Source organism: Meles meles, chromosome 13, assembly GCF_922984935.1.
Source record: "Meles meles chromosome 13, mMelMel3.1 paternal haplotype, whole genome shotgun sequence".
Classification (NCBI taxonomy): Eukaryota; Metazoa; Chordata; class Mammalia; order Carnivora; family Mustelidae; genus Meles; species Meles meles.
In genome coordinates, this window is record NC_060078.1 from 37,409 (window position 1) to 51,723 (window position 14,315).

Below are 14,315 nucleotides of genomic sequence, written 5' to 3' on the forward strand. Positions count from 1 at the left end.
GTCCCGAGGAGAGAAGTGGTGGTGGCGGGGGTGGCGGTTGGGGTCGGCGGAGCCCAGGTCTCGGGGCGGGGCGCCGGGAGGGAGGGGGGCGGGGCGGCTGCCGGTTGGCTTGGGAGCTGGGGGCAGCCCGGGGGCCTGGCCAGGGGAAACAGGGCCCAGGGCCCGGGCCCAGGGCTGGGACCCAGGGCCTCGGAAGCTGATGCCCGCCGAAGGAGCCCGAGCCCGGGGAGGAGGCCCGCTCCTCCCTCGGGCTTCCTGCCCCATACCACCCCCCCCCCCGCCCCCCCGCCCTCCTCCTCCTCCTCCCTCCTCCCACAGCCCGGCCCCCTGGCCCCTCCCCGCGTGCACAGCCGAGGTCCTCACCCCGGTCCTCACCCCTTCCCCTGCGTCCGGCCCCTGAGCCCCCTCCAATATTGCCCCGCCCTGCCAGCAGCCCCCGCAGTCCCGGCGGAGGCGCGGGTGGGCCTTGTGGCGTGGAGGTGGAAAGGCTGCGTTGTGGCCGCCTGCCCGTGCAGCGGGCCGCCCTTTCGGGGCCAGGGGCCCGCGGTGCTGGGGCTGCGGTGGCCAGGGGTCCGGGGGCCAGGGGCTGAGGCGTTCAGGGAGTGTTTGGAGGCAGCCGCCTTGGGCAGGGCGCCCGGCGGTGGCGGCCAAGGGCCAGGGAAGGAGGCCGAAGGGGGAAAGAAAAGAAGAAGGCCCAAGAAGAAAAAAGCCTACAGCACCCGGTATTCCCAGGCGGTCTCCCATCCAAGTACTAACCAGGCCCGACCCTGCTTAGCTTCCGAGATCAGACGAGATCGGGCGCGTTCAGGGTGGTATGGCCGTAGACGCCTGCCGCTGCAGCTGGGCGCCCTAAGAGCCTGCTGAGCGCTTTCCTGGCCTCGGTGCGCGCCGCGGCACCCCCCTCCGCCTACCCGGGGCCTGGAGCCTGCCTCCCAGCCCACCCCCGACCCCCGACCCCCGACCCCCACCCCCACGCGGCCCAGGGTTCCAGAAGCCGGCGGCACCCCGGCCTCACCAACGTACGGGCACCCTCCCATCCCGGGACTCCCCAGCCCCCGGCGCCGCCGGGGCTCCCAGGTGGCGTGGGGGGTGCGTCGGGGCGCTTGCGCCGAGTGCTCAGCGCCCCCCAGCGCCCGCCCGCCGCCCTAGGCCTGGCGCAGCCGGCCACCTGGCCTTCCGTCCTCTTCTCTGCTGTGCTCTCCTCCGCTCGGCTCTGCTCCCCTCGGCTCCGCTCCGCTCCACCCAACCTCGCTCCCAGCCGGCCCGAGGACAAGGGCGACGCCACACACCAGCCCAGACGAAGCCGCCCCGACCCGAGCGCCTTCCTCCGCCAGGCTTCCCCTCTCCACTCCACCCACCCCCACCAGGCTCTGACCCAGAGACTCGAGGGGCAGGCTCACCTACACAGATACACGGACACCCAGGCAAACACAGGGACAGACTCAGACGGAGGGACCTCTGGACAGACGGGAAGAACGCAGAGCCGGAGAGACAGACCCTCCATCCCCCCAACAACTCCCCCCCTCCCCCCCACCCCAGACACGGTGACCCTGACCGGGATGCGGACAGAGACACGGGTGCACGCAGCACTGACACACTCTACACACACACAGAGGCACCCACACCAACCCGGACAAGACACCACACGCCCAGGAGGCTGCGGTGGCCCGGCACCTGTCCCCGGCGGGAGGGTCGTGGTGCTGGGGCGGGGCTTTGGCCTAGGTGGTGGCGCCCTGGAGCTGGCGGAGGAGCCCGGGGAGCCCGAGGACTTGCAGCCCAGGTGTCAGGCGTCCCGTTCCGCTGCCATTCCTGCCCAACACCCCGTCAGGCCTGGGGGCCTGCGAGGGTTTCTTTCTCTGGTCTGGTCCTTTGGGGTGGGGGGTGGGGGGTAGGGTGCCCGGGGACCTCTCTTGGCCCGGTGTGGGGCGCCGCCGGTCTTGCTGAGCGAGAGAGTCTCGCTGTGGCCTTCGCTGCGCCCTTGAGACGGAGCGTGGAGCCGGGTGCCCACGGCGCCGCGGGAAGCCCAGGGCGGTCGGCCTTCTGGCGTCCGGGGCACCTGAGCCCGGGCGCGCTGCCCCAGGGGCAAAGGGGAGGTTGTCGGTGAGAAGGAAGGGAATGCCCTTCTGGGCGGAGTGGAGCCCAGGTCCCGAGGAGAGAAGTGGTGGTGGCGGGGGTGGCGGTTGGGGTCGGCGGAGCCCAGGTCTCGGGGCGGGGCGCCGGGAGGGAGGGGGGCGGGGCGGCTGCCGGTTGGCTTGGGAGCTGGGGGCAGCCCGGGGGCCTGGCCAGGGGAAACAGGGCCCAGGGCCCGGGCCCAGGGCTGGGACCCAGGGCCTCGGAAGCTGATGCCCGCCGAAGGAGCCCGAGCCCGGGGAGGAGGCCCGCTCCTCCCTCGGGCTTCCTGCCCCATACCACCCCCCCCCGCCCCCCCGCCCTCCTCCTCCTCCTCCCTCCTCCCACAGCCCGGCCCCCTGGCCCCTCCCCGCGTGCACAGCCGAGGTCCTCACCCCGGTCCTCACCCCTTCCCCTGCGTCCGGCCCCTGAGCCCCCTCCAATATTGCCCCGCCCTGCCAGCAGCCCCCGCAGTCCCGGCGGAGGCGCGGGTGGGCCTTGTGGCGTGGAGGTGGAAAGGCTGCGTTGTGGCCGCCTGCCCGTGCAGCGGGCCGCCCTTTCGGGGCCAGGGGCCCGCGGTGCTGGGGCTGCGGTGGCCAGGGGTCCGGGGGCCAGGGGCTGAGGCGTTCAGGGAGTGTTTGGAGGCAGCCGCCTTGGGCAGGGCGCCCGGCGGTGGCGGCCAAGGGCCAGGGAAGGAGGCCGAAGGGGGAAAGAAAAGAAGAAGGCCCAAGAAGAAAAAAGCCTACAGCACCCGGTATTCCCAGGCGGTCTCCCATCCAAGTACTAACCAGGCCCGACCCTGCTTAGCTTCCGAGATCAGACGAGATCGGGCGCGTTCAGGGTGGTATGGCCGTAGACGCCGGCCGCTGCAGCTGGGCGCCCTAAGAGCCTGCTGAGCGCTTTCCTGGCCTCGGTGCGCGCCGCGGCACCCCCCTCCGCCTACCCGGGGCCTGGAGCCTGCCTCCCAGCCCACCCCCGACCCCCGACCCCCGACCCCCACCCCCACGCGGCCCAGGGTTCCAGAAGCCGGCGGCACCCCGGCGTCACCAACGTACGGGCACCCTCCCATCCCGGGACTCCCCAGCCCCCGGCGCCGCCGGGGCTCCCAGGTGGCGTGGGGGGTGCGTCGGGGCGCTTGCGCCGAGTGCTCAGCGCCCCCCAGCGCCCGCCCGCCGCCCTAGGCCTGGCGCAGCCGGCCACCTGGCCTTCCGCCCTCTTCTCTGCTGTGCTCTCCTCCGCTCGGCTCTGCTCCCCTCGGCTCCGCTCCGCTCCACCCAACCTCGCTCCCAGCCGGCCCGAGGACAAGGGCGACGCCACACACCAGCCCAGACGAAGCCGCCCCGACCCGAGCGCCTTCCTCCGCCAGGCTTCCCCTCTCCACTCCACCCACCCCCACCAGGCTCTGACCCAGAGACTCGAGGGGCAGGCTCACCTACACAGATACACGGACACCCAGGCAAACACAGGGACAGACTCAGACGGAGGGACCTCTGGACAGACGGGAAGAACGCAGAGCCGGAGAGACAGACCCTCCATCCCCCCAACAACTCCCCCCCTCCCCCCCCCCCCAGACACGGTGACCCTGACCGGGATGCGGACAGAGACACGGGTGCACGCAACACTGACACACTCTACACACACACAGAGGCACCCACACCAACCCGGACAAGACACCACACGCCCAGGAGGCTGCGGTGGCCCGGCACCTGTCCCCGGCGGGAGGGTCGTGGTGCTGGGGCGGGGCTTTGGCCTAGGTGGTGGCGCCCTGGAGCTGGCGGAGGAGCCCGGGGAGCCCGAGGACTTGCAGCCCAGGTGTCAGGCGTCCCGTTCCGCTGCCATTCCTGCCCAACACCCCGTCAGGCCTGGGGGCCTGCGAGGGTTTCTTTCTCTGGTCTGGTCCTTTGGGGTGGGGGGTGGGGGGTAGGGTGCCCGGGGACCTCTCTTGGCCCGGTGTGGGGCGCCGCCGGTCTTGCTGAGCGAGAGAGTCTCGCTGTGGCCTTCGCTGCGCCCTTGAGACGGAGCGTGGAGCCGGGTGCCCACGGCGCCGCGGGAAGCCCAGGGCGGTCGGCCTTCTGGCGTCCGGGGCACCTGAGCCCGGGGGCGCTGCCCCAGGGGCAAAGGGGAGGTTGTCGGTGAGAAGGAAGGGAATGCCCTTCTGGGCGGAGTGGAGCCCAGGTCCCGAGGAGAGAAGTGGTGGTGGCGGGGGTGGCGGTTGGGGTCGGCGGAGCCCAGGTCTCGGGGCGGGGCGCCGGGAGGGAGGGGGGCGGGGCGGCTGCCGGTTGGCTTGGGAGCTGGGGGCAGCCCGGGGGCCTGGCCAGGGGAAACAGGGCCCAGGGCCCGGGCCCAGGGCTGGGACCCAGGGCCTCGGAAGCTGATGCCCGCCGAAGGAGCCCGAGCCCGGGGAGGAGGCCCGCTCCTCCCTCGGGCTTCCTGCCCCATACCACCCCCCCCCCCGCCCCCCCGCCCTCCTCCTCCTCCTCCCTCCTCCCACAGCCCGGCCCCCTGGCCCCTCCCCGCGTGCACAGCCGAGGTCCTCACCCCGGTCCTCACCCCTTCCCCTGCGTCCGGCCCCTGAGCCCCCTCCAATATTGCCCCGCCCTGCCAGCAGCCCCCGCAGTCCCGGCGGAGGCGCGGGTGGGCCTTGTGGCGTGGAGGTGGAAAGGCTGCGTTGTGGCCGCCTGCCCGTGCAGCGGGCCGCCCTTTCGGGGCCAGGGGCCCGCGGTGCTGGGGCTGCGGTGGCCAGGGGTCCGGGGGCCAGGGGCTGAGGCGTTCAGGGAGTGTTTGGAGGCAGCCGCCTTGGGCAGGGCGCCCGGCGGTGGCGGCCAAGGGCCAGGGAAGGAGGCCGAAGGGGGAAAGAAAAGAAGAAGGCCCAAGAAGAAAAAAGCCTACAGCACCCGGTATTCCCAGGCGGTCTCCCATCCAAGTACTAACCAGGCCCGACCCTGCTTAGCTTCCGAGATCAGACGAGATCGGGCGCGTTCAGGGTGGTATGGCCGTAGACGCCTGCCGCTGCAGCTGGGCGCCCTAAGAGCCTGCTGAGCGCTTTCCTGGCCTCGGTGCGCGCCGCGGCACCCCCCTCCGCCTACCCGGGGCCTGGAGCCTGCCTCCCAGCCCACCCCCGACCCCCGACCCCCGACCCCCACCCCCACGCGGCCCAGGGTTCCAGAAGCCGGCGGCACCCCGGCGTCACCAACGTACGGGCACCCTCCCATCCCGGGACTCCCCAGCCCCCGGCGCCGCCGGGGCTCCCAGGTGGCGTGGGGGGTGCGTCGGGGCGCTTGCGCCGAGTGCTCAGCGCCCCCCAGCGCCCGCCCGCCGCCCTAGGCCTGGCGCAGCCGGCCACCTGGCCTTCCGCCCTCTTCTCTGCTGTGCTCTCCTCCGCTCGGCTCTGCTCCCCTCGGCTCCGCTCCGCTCCACCCAACCTCGCTCCCAGCCGGCCCGAGGACAAGGGCGACGCCACACACCAGCCCAGACGAAGCCGCCCCGACCCGAGCGCCTTCCTCCGCCAGGCTTCCCCTCTCCACTCCACCCACCCCCACCAGGCTCTGACCCAGAGACTCGAGGGGCAGGCTCACCTACACAGATACACGGACACCCAGGCAAACACAGGGACAGACTCAGACGGAGGGACCTCTGGACAGACGGGAAGAACGCAGAGCCGGAGAGACAGACCCTCCATCCCCCCAACAACTCCCCCCCTCCCCCCCCCCCCCCAGACACGGTGACCCTGACCGGGATGCGGACAGAGACACGGGTGCACGCAACACTGACACACTCTACACACACACAGAGGCACCCACACCAACCCGGACAAGACACCACACGCCCAGGAGGCTGCGGTGGCCCGGCACCTGTCCCCGGCGGGAGGGTCGTGGTGCTGGGGCGGGGCTTTGGCCTAGGTGGTGGCGCCCTGGAGCTGGCGGAGGAGCCCGGGGAGCCCGAGGACTTGCAGCCCAGGTGTCAGGCGTCCCGTTCCGCTGCCATTCCTGCCCAACACCCCGTCAGGCCTGGGGGCCTGCGAGGGTTTCTTTCTCTGGTCTGGTCCTTTGGGGTGGGGGGTGGGGGGTAGGGTGCCCGGGGACCTCTCTTGGCCCGGTGTGGGGCGCCGCCGGTCTTGCTGAGCGAGAGAGTCTCGCTGTGGCCTTCGCTGCGCCCTTGAGACGGAGCGTGGAGCCGGGTGCCCACGGCGCCGCGGGAAGCCCAGGGCGGTCGGCCTTCTGGCGTCCGGGGCACCTGAGCCCGGGCGCGCTGCCCCAGGGGCAAAGGGGAGGTTGTCGGTGAGAAGGAAGGGAATGCCCTTCTGGGCGGAGTGGAGCCCAGGTCCCGAGGAGAGAAGTGGTGGTGGCGGGGGTGGCGGTTGGGGTCGGCGGAGCCCAGGTCTCGGGGCGGGGCGCCGGGAGGGAGGGGGGCGGGGCGGCTGCCGGTTGGCTTGGGAGCTGGGGGCAGCCCGGGGGCCTGGCCAGGGGAAACAGGGCCCAGGGCCCGGGCCCAGGGCTGGGACCCAGGGCCTCGGAAGCTGATGCCCGCCGAAGGAGCCCGAGCCCGGGGAGGAGGCCCGCTCCTCCCTCGGGCTTCCTGCCCCATACCACCCCCCCCCCCGCCCCCCCGCCCTCCTCCTCCTCCTCCCTCCTCCCACAGCCCGGCCCCCTGGCCCCTCCCCGCGTGCACAGCCGAGGTCCTCACCCCGGTCCTCACCCCTTCCCCTGCGTCCGGCCCCTGAGCCCCCTCCAATATTGCCCCGCCCTGCCAGCAGCCCCCGCAGTCCCGGCGGAGGCGCGGGTGGGCCTTGTGGCGTGGAGGTGGAAAGGCTGCGTTGTGGCCGCCTGCCCGTGCAGCGGGCCGCCCTTTCGGGGCCAGGGGCCCGCGGTGCTGGGGCTGCGGTGGCCAGGGGTCCGGGGGCCAGGGGCTGAGGCGTTCAGGGAGTGTTTGGAGGCAGCCGCCTTGGGCAGGGCGCCCGGCGGTGGCGGCCAAGGGCCAGGGAAGGAGGCCGAAGGGGGAAAGAAAAGAAGAAGGCCCAAGAAGAAAAAAGCCTACAGCACCCGGTATTCCCAGGCGGTCTCCCATCCAAGTACTAACCAGGCCCGACCCTGCTTAGCTTCCGAGATCAGACGAGATCGGGCGCGTTCAGGGTGGTATGGCCGTAGACGCCGGCCGCTGCAGCTGGGCGCCCTAAGAGCCTGCTGAGCGCTTTCCTGGCCTCGGTGCGCGCCGCGGCACCCCCCTCCGCCTACCCGGGGCCTGGAGCCTGCCTCCCAGCCCACCCCCGACCCCCGACCCCCGACCCCCACCCCCACGCGGCCCAGGGTTCCAGAAGCCGGCGGCACCCCGGCGTCACCAACGTACGGGCACCCTCCCATCCCGGGACTCCCCAGCCCCCGGCGCCGCCGGGGCTCCCAGGTGGCGTGGGGGGTGCGTCGGGGCGCTTGCGCCGAGTGCTCAGCGCCCCCCAGCGCCCGCCCGCCGCCCTAGGCCTGGCGCAGCCGGCCACCTGGCCTTCCGCCCTCTTCTCTGCTGTGCTCTCCTCCGCTCGGCTCTGCTCCCCTCGGCTCCGCTCCGCTCCACCCAACCTCGCTCCCAGCCGGCCCGAGGACAAGGGCGACGCCACACACCAGCCCAGACGAAGCCGCCCCGACCCGAGCGCCTTCCTCCGCCAGGCTTCCCCTCTCCACTCCACCCACCCCCACCAGGCTCTGACCCAGAGACTCGAGGGGCAGGCTCACCTACACAGATACACGGACACCCAGGCAAACACAGGGACAGACTCAGACGGAGGGACCTCTGGACAGACGGGAAGAACGCAGAGCCGGAGAGACAGACCCTCCATCCCCCCAACAACTCCCCCCCTCCCCCCCCCCCCAGACACGGTGACCCTGACCGGGATGCGGACAGAGACACGGGTGCACGCAGCACTGACACACTCTACACACACACAGAGGCACCCACACCAACCCGGACAAGACACCACACGCCCAGGAGGCTGCGGTGGCCCGGCACCTGTCCCCGGCGGGAGGGTCGTGGTGCTGGGGCGGGGCTTTGGCCTAGGTGGTGGCGCCCTGGAGCTGGCGGAGGAGCCCGGGGAGCCCGAGGACTTGCAGCCCAGGTGTCAGGCGTCCCGTTCCGCTGCCATTCCTGCCCAACACCCCGTCAGGCCTGGGGGCCTGCGAGGGTTTCTTTCTCTGGTCTGGTCCTTTGGGGTGGGGGGTGGGGGGTAGGGTGCCCGGGGACCTCTCTTGGCCCGGTGTGGGGCGCCGCCGGTCTTGCTGAGCGAGAGAGTCTCGCTGTGGCCTTCGCTGCGCCCTTGAGACGGAGCGTGGAGCCGGGTGCCCACGGCGCCGCGGGAAGCCCAGGGCGGTCGGCCTTCTGGCGTCCGGGGCACCTGAGCCCGGGCGCGCTGCCCCAGGGGCAAAGGGGAGGTTGTCGGTGAGAAGGAAGGGAATGCCCTTCTGGGCGGAGTGGAGCCCAGGTCCCGAGGAGAGAAGTGGTGGTGGCGGGGGTGGCGGTTGGGGTCGGCGGAGCCCAGGTCTCGGGGCGGGGCGCCGGGAGGGAGGGGGGCGGGGCGGCTGCCGGTTGGCTTGGGAGCTGGGGGCAGCCCGGGGGCCTGGCCAGGGGAAACAGGGCCCAGGGCCCGGGCCCAGGGCTGGGACCCAGGGCCTCGGAAGCTGATGCCCGCCGAAGGAGCCCGAGCCCGGGGAGGAGGCCCGCTCCTCCCTCGGGCTTCCTGCCCCATACCACCCCCCCCCCGCCCCCCCGCCCTCCTCCTCCTCCTCCCTCCTCCCACAGCCCGGCCCCCTGGCCCCTCCCCGCGTGCACAGCCGAGGTCCTCACCCCGGTCCTCACCCCTTCCCCTGCGTCCGGCCCCTGAGCCCCCTCCAATATTGCCCCGCCCTGCCAGCAGCCCCCGCAGTCCCGGCGGAGGCGCGGGTGGGCCTTGTGGCGTGGAGGTGGAAAGGCTGCGTTGTGGCCGCCTGCCCGTGCAGCGGGCCGCCCTTTCGGGGCCAGGGGCCCGCGGTGCTGGGGCTGCGGTGGCCAGGGGTCCGGGGGCCAGGGGCTGAGGCGTTCAGGGAGTGTTTGGAGGCAGCCGCCTTGGGCAGGGCGCCCGGCGGTGGCGGCCAAGGGCCAGGGAAGGAGGCCGAAGGGGGAAAGAAAAGAAGAAGGCCCAAGAAGAAAAAAGCCTACAGCACCCGGTATTCCCAGGCGGTCTCCCATCCAAGTACTAACCAGGCCCGACCCTGCTTAGCTTCCGAGATCAGACGAGATCGGGCGCGTTCAGGGTGGTATGGCCGTAGACGCCTGCCGCTGCAGCTGGGCGCCCTAAGAGCCTGCTGAGCGCTTTCCTGGCCTCGGTGCGCGCCGCGGCACCCCCCTCCGCCTACCCGGGGCCTGGAGCCTGCCTCCCAGCCCACCCCCGACCCCCGACCCCCGACCCCCACCCCCACGCGGCCCAGGGTTCCAGAAGCCGGCGGCACCCCGGCGTCACCAACGTACGGGCACCCTCCCATCCCGGGACTCCCCAGCCCCCGGCGCCGCCGGGGCTCCCAGGTGGCGTGGGGGGTGCGTCGGGGCGCTTGCGCCGAGTGCTCAGCGCCCCCCAGCGCCCGCCCGCCGCCCTAGGCCTGGCGCAGCCGGCCACCTGGCCTTCCGCCCTCTTCTCTGCTGTGCTCTCCTCCGCTCGGCTCTGCTCCCCTCGGCTCCGCTCCGCTCCACCCAACCTCGCTCCCAGCCGGCCCGAGGACAAGGGCGACGCCACACACCAGCCCAGACGAAGCCGCCCCGACCCGAGCGCCTTCCTCCGCCAGGCTTCCCCTCTCCACTCCACCCACCCCCACCAGGCTCTGACCCAGAGACTCGAGGGGCAGGCTCACCTACACAGATACACGGACACCCAGGCAAACACAGGGACAGACTCAGACGGAGGGACCTCTGGACAGACGGGAAGAACGCAGAGCCGGAGAGACAGACCCTCCATCCCCCCAACAACTCCCCCCCTCCCCCCCCCCCCCAGACACGGTGACCCTGACCGGGATGCGGACAGAGACACGGGTGCACGCAACACTGACACACTCTACACACACACAGAGGCACCCACACCAACCCGGACAAGACACCACACGCCCAGGAGGCTGCGGTGGCCCGGCACCTGTCCCCGGCGGGAGGGTCGTGGTGCTGGGGCGGGGCTTTGGCCTAGGTGGTGGCGCCCTGGAGCTGGCGGAGGAGCCCGGGGAGCCCGAGGACTTGCAGCCCAGGTGTCAGGCGTCCCGTTCCGCTGCCATTCCTGCCCAACACCCCGTCAGGCCTGGGGGCCTGCGAGGGTTTCTTTCTCTGGTCTGGTCCTTTGGGGTGGGGGGTGGGGGGTAGGGTGCCCGGGGACCTCTCTTGGCCCGGTGTGGGGCGCCGCCGGTCTTGCTGAGCGAGAGAGTCTCGCTGTGGCCTTCGCTGCGCCCTTGAGACGGAGCGTGGAGCCGGGTGCCCACGGCGCCGCGGGAAGCCCAGGGCGGTCGGCCTTCTGGCGTCCGGGGCACCTGAGCCCGGGCGCGCTGCCCCAGGGGCAAAGGGGAGGTTGTCGGTGAGAAGGAAGGGAATGCCCTTCTGGGCGGAGTGGAGCCCAGGTCCCGAGGAGAGAAGTGGTGGTGGCGAGGGTGGCGGTTGGGGTCGGCGGAGCCCAGGTCTCGGGGCGGGGCGCCGGGAGGGAGGGGGGCGGGGCGGCTGCCGGTTGGCTTGGGAGCTGGGGGCAGCCCGGGGGCCTGGCCAGGGGAAACAGGGCCCAGGGCCCGGGCCCAGGGCTGGGACCCAGGGCCTCGGAAGCTGATGCCCGCCGAAGGAGCCCGAGCCCGGGGAGGAGGCCCGCTCCTCCCTCGGGCTTCCTGCCCCATACCACCCCCCCCCCCGCCCCCCCGCCCTCCTCCTCCTCCTCCCTCCTCCCACAGCCCGGCCCCCTGGCCCCTCCCCGCGTGCACAGCCGAGGTCCTCACCCCGGTCCTCACCCCTTCCCCTGCGTCCGGCCCCTGAGCCCCCTCCAATATTGCCCCGCCCTGCCAGCAGCCCCCGCAGTCCCGGCGGAGGCGCGGGTGGGCCTTGTGGCGTGGAGGTGGAAAGGCTGCGTTGTGGCCGCCTGCCCGTGCAGCGGGCCGCCCTTTCGGGGCCAGGGGCCCGCGGTGCTGGGGCTGCGGTGGCCAGGGGTCCGGGGGCCAGGGGCTGAGGCGTTCAGGGAGTGTTTGGAGGCAGCCGCCTTGGGCAGGGCGCCCGGCGGTGGCGGCCAAGGGCCAGGGAAGGAGGCCGAAGGGGGAAAGAAAAGAAGAAGGCCCAAGAAGAAAAAAGCCTACAGCACCCGGTATTCCCAGGCGGTCTCCCATCCAAGTACTAACCAGGCCCGACCCTGCTTAGCTTCCGAGATCAGACGAGATCGGGCGCGTTCAGGGTGGTATGGCCGTAGACGCCTGCCGCTGCAGCTGGGCGCCCTAAGAGCCTGCTGAGCGCTTTCCTGGCCTCGGTGCGCGCCGCGGCACCCCCCTCCGCCTACCCGGGGCCTGGAGCCTGCCTCCCAGCCCACCCCCGACCCCCGACCCCCGACCCCCACCCCCACGCGGCCCAGGGTTCCAGAAGCCGGCGGCACCCCGGCGTCACCAACGTACGGGCACCCTCCCATCCCGGGACTCCCCAGCCCCCGGCGCCGCCGGGGCTCCCAGGTGGCGTGGGGGGTGCGTCGGGGCGCTTGCGCCGAGTGCTCAGCGCCCCCCAGCGCCCGCCCGCCGCCCTAGGCCTGGCGCAGCCGGCCACCTGGCCTTCCGTCCTCTTCTCTGCTGTGCTCTCCTCCGCTCGGCTCTGCTCCCCTCGGCTCCGCTCCGCTCCACCCAACCTCGCTCCCAGCCGGCCCGAGGACAAGGGCGACGCCACACACCAGCCCAGACGAAGCCGCCCCGACCCGAGCGCCTTCCTCCGCCAGGCTTCCCCTCTCCACTCCACCCACCCCCACCAGGCTCTGACCCAGAGACTCGAGGGGCAGGCTCACCTACACAGATACACGGACACCCAGGCAAACACAGGGACAGACTCAGACGGAGGGACCTCTGGACAGACGGGAAGAACGCAGAGCCGGAGAGACAGACCCTCCATCCCCCCAACAACTCCCCCCCTCCCCCCCCCCCCAGACACGGTGACCCTGACCGGGATGCGGACAGAGACACGGGTGCACGCAGCACTGACACACTCTACACACACACAGAGGCACCCACACCAACCCGGACAAGACACCACACGCCCAGGAGGCTGCGGTGGCCCGGCACCTGTCCCCGGCGGGAGGGTCGTGGTGCTGGGGCGGGGCTTTGGCCTAGGTGGTGGCGCCCTGGAGCTGGCGGAGGAGCCCGGGGAGCCCGAGGACTTGCAGCCCAGGTGTCAGGCGTCCCGTTCCGCTGCCATTCCTGCCCAACACCCCGTCAGGCCTGGGGGCCTGCGAGGGTTTCTTTCTCTGGTCTGGTCCTTTGGGGTGGGGGGTGGGGGGTAGGGTGCCCGGGGACCTCTCTTGGCCCGGTGTGGGGCGCCGCCGGTCTTGCTGAGCGAGAGAGTCTCGCTGTGGCCTTCGCTGCGCCCTTGAGACGGAGCGTGGAGCCGGGTGCCCACGGCGCCGCGGGAAGCCCAGGGCGGTCGGCCTTCTGGCGTCCGGGGCACCTGAGCCCGGGGGCGCTGCCCCAGGGGCAAAGGGGAGGTTGTCGGTGAGAAGGAAGGGAATGCCCTTCTGGGCGGAGTGGAGCCCAGGTCCCGAGGAGAGAAGTGGTGGTGGCGGGGGTGGCGGTTGGGGTCGGCGGAGCCCAGGTCTCGGGGCGGGGCGCCGGGAGGGAGGGGGGCGGGGCGGCTGCCGGTTGGCTTGGGAGCTGGGGGCAGCCCGGGGGCCTGGCCAGGGGAAACAGGGCCCAGGGCCCGGGCCCAGGGCTGGGACCCAGGGCCTCGGAAGCTGATGCCCGCCGAAGGAGCCCGAGCCCGGGGAGGAGGCCCGCTCCTCCCTCGGGCTTCCTGCCCCATACCACCCCCCCCCCGCCCCCCCGCCCTCCTCCTCCTCCTCCCTCCTCCCACAGCCCGGCCCCCTGGCCCCTCCCCGCGTGCACAGCCGAGGTCCTCACCCCGGTCCTCACCCCTTCCCCTGCGTCCGGCCCCTGAGCCCCCTCCAATATTGCCCCGCCCTGCCAGCAGCCCCCGCAGTCCCGGCGGAGGCGCGGGTGGGCCTTGTGGCGTGGAGGTGGAAAGGCTGCGTTGTGGCCGCCTGCCCGTGCAGCGGGCCGCCCTTTCGGGGCCAGGGGCCCGCGGTGCTGGGGCTGCGGTGGCCAGGGGTCCGGGGGCCAGGGGCTGAGGCGTTCAGGGAGTGTTTGGAGGCAGCCGCCTTGGGCAGGGCGCCCGGCGGTGGCGGCCAAGGGCCAGGGAAGGAGGCCGAAGGGGGAAAGAAAAGAAGAAGGCCCAAGAAGAAAAAAGCCTACAGCACCCGGTATTCCCAGGCGGTCTCCCATCCAAGTACTAACCAGGCCCGACCCTGCTTAGCTTCCGAGATCAGACGAGATCGGGCGCGTTCAGGGTGGTATGGCCGTAGACGCCGGCCGCTGCAGCTGGGCGCCCTAAGAGCCTGCTGAGCGCTTTCCTGGCCTCGGTGCGCGCCGCGGCACCCCCCTCCGCCTACCCGGGGCCTGGAGCCTGCCTCCCAGCCCACCCCCGACCCCCGACCCCCGACCCCCACCCCCACGCGGCCCAGGGTTCCAGAAGCCGGCGGCACCCCGGCGTCACCAACGTACGGGCACCCTCCCATCCCGGGACTCCCCAGCCCCCGGCGCCGCCGGGGCTCCCAGGTGGCGTGGGGGGTGCGTCGGGGCGCTTGCGCCGAGTGCTCAGCGCCCCCCAGCGCCCGCCCGCCGCCCTAGGCCTGGCGCAGCCGGCCACCTGGCCTTCCGCCCTCTTCTCTGCTGTGCTCTCCTCCGCTCGGCTCTGCTCCCCTCGGCTCCGCTCCGCTCCACCCAACCTCGCTCCCAGCCGGCCCGAGGACAAGGGCGACGCCACACACCAGCCCAGACGAAGCCGCCCCGACCCGAGCGCCTTCCTCCGCCAGGCTTCCCTCTCCACTCCACCCACCCCCACCAGGCTCTGACCCAGAGACTCGAGGGGCAGGCTCACCTACACAGATACACGGACACCCAGGCAAACACAGGGACAGACTCAGACGGAGGGACCTC

The 14,315-nt window shown here is 72.8% G+C and overlaps 7 non-coding genes across 7 annotated transcripts; all 7 read right to left on the minus strand.

Annotated features, from left to right (window-relative positions):
• Nucleotides 1-707: 707 nt before the first annotated feature.
• LOC123955849 lies at nt 708-826 on the minus strand. The gene has a single exon (XR_006821394.1). It is a non-coding gene; the product is annotated as a 5S ribosomal RNA (ribosomal RNA).
• Nucleotides 827-2,848: 2,022 nt separating this feature from the next.
• On the minus strand, nt 2,849-2,967 carry LOC123955861. The gene has a single exon (XR_006821405.1). It is a non-coding gene; the product is annotated as a 5S ribosomal RNA (ribosomal RNA).
• Nucleotides 2,968-4,991: 2,024 nt separating this feature from the next.
• Nucleotides 4,992-5,110, minus strand: LOC123955874. The gene has a single exon (XR_006821415.1). It is a non-coding gene; the product is annotated as a 5S ribosomal RNA (ribosomal RNA).
• A 2,026-nt stretch (nt 5,111-7,136) lies between these two features.
• Nucleotides 7,137-7,255, minus strand: LOC123955886. The gene has a single exon (XR_006821424.1). It is a non-coding gene; the product is annotated as a 5S ribosomal RNA (ribosomal RNA).
• Nucleotides 7,256-9,278: 2,023 nt separating this feature from the next.
• LOC123955897 lies at nt 9,279-9,397 on the minus strand. Its single transcript, XR_006821435.1, has one exon. It is a non-coding gene; the product is annotated as a 5S ribosomal RNA (ribosomal RNA).
• Nucleotides 9,398-11,422: 2,025 nt separating this feature from the next.
• On the minus strand, nt 11,423-11,541 carry LOC123955900. The gene has a single exon (XR_006821439.1). It is a non-coding gene; the product is annotated as a 5S ribosomal RNA (ribosomal RNA).
• A 2,023-nt stretch (nt 11,542-13,564) lies between these two features.
• Nucleotides 13,565-13,683, minus strand: LOC123955901. The gene has a single exon (XR_006821440.1). It is a non-coding gene; the product is annotated as a 5S ribosomal RNA (ribosomal RNA).
• Between the last annotated feature and the right edge of the window lie 632 nt (nt 13,684-14,315).